A 517-nucleotide genomic window follows, 5' to 3' on the forward strand; every position below is an offset into this window, starting at 1 on the left:
TTTATAAAATCATTTATCTCCAGATAATTGGTTAAACAGGTAAGATATAAGGGGTAAAAGATTGGGATTGTGAACTGTGATTTTATTAATCTCTGTAAAATCCAATCATGGACGCAGCCCTCCATCCTATTAACAAAAACCCCCCCCCACAGCGACTGGAGAAATGGATGGCCGTATTTGACCCTTAGCCAGACTCGGGAAGGGGTTAAATAAGCGAGATATCAGCATTTTAGCTCCTGGTATGGAGTCGATATCATATGCCGCCATATAGTAGACGTCCGGTGACTGGTGATAATTCCCTCATGTGTGGGGTCTATTTGTCTCCAGAGAAATCACACGTTACATTCCACACATAACACTGTGCAGAAAAGGCGGCGCGAGGTAATTGTGCCAGTAGTGAGGGGGAATAATGGCGGGAATGTCACTGACTGAGGAGAAGTTTCCATGTAGAGTCTTCATTGCGGATATCATTCACTGAGGCCCCTGATCATGTGACCCCTGACTCCTCCCCTCCTGT

Source organism: Ranitomeya imitator, chromosome 2 (assembly GCF_032444005.1).
Source record: "Ranitomeya imitator isolate aRanImi1 chromosome 2, aRanImi1.pri, whole genome shotgun sequence".
Lineage (NCBI taxonomy): Eukaryota > Metazoa > Chordata > Amphibia > Anura > Dendrobatidae > Ranitomeya > Ranitomeya imitator.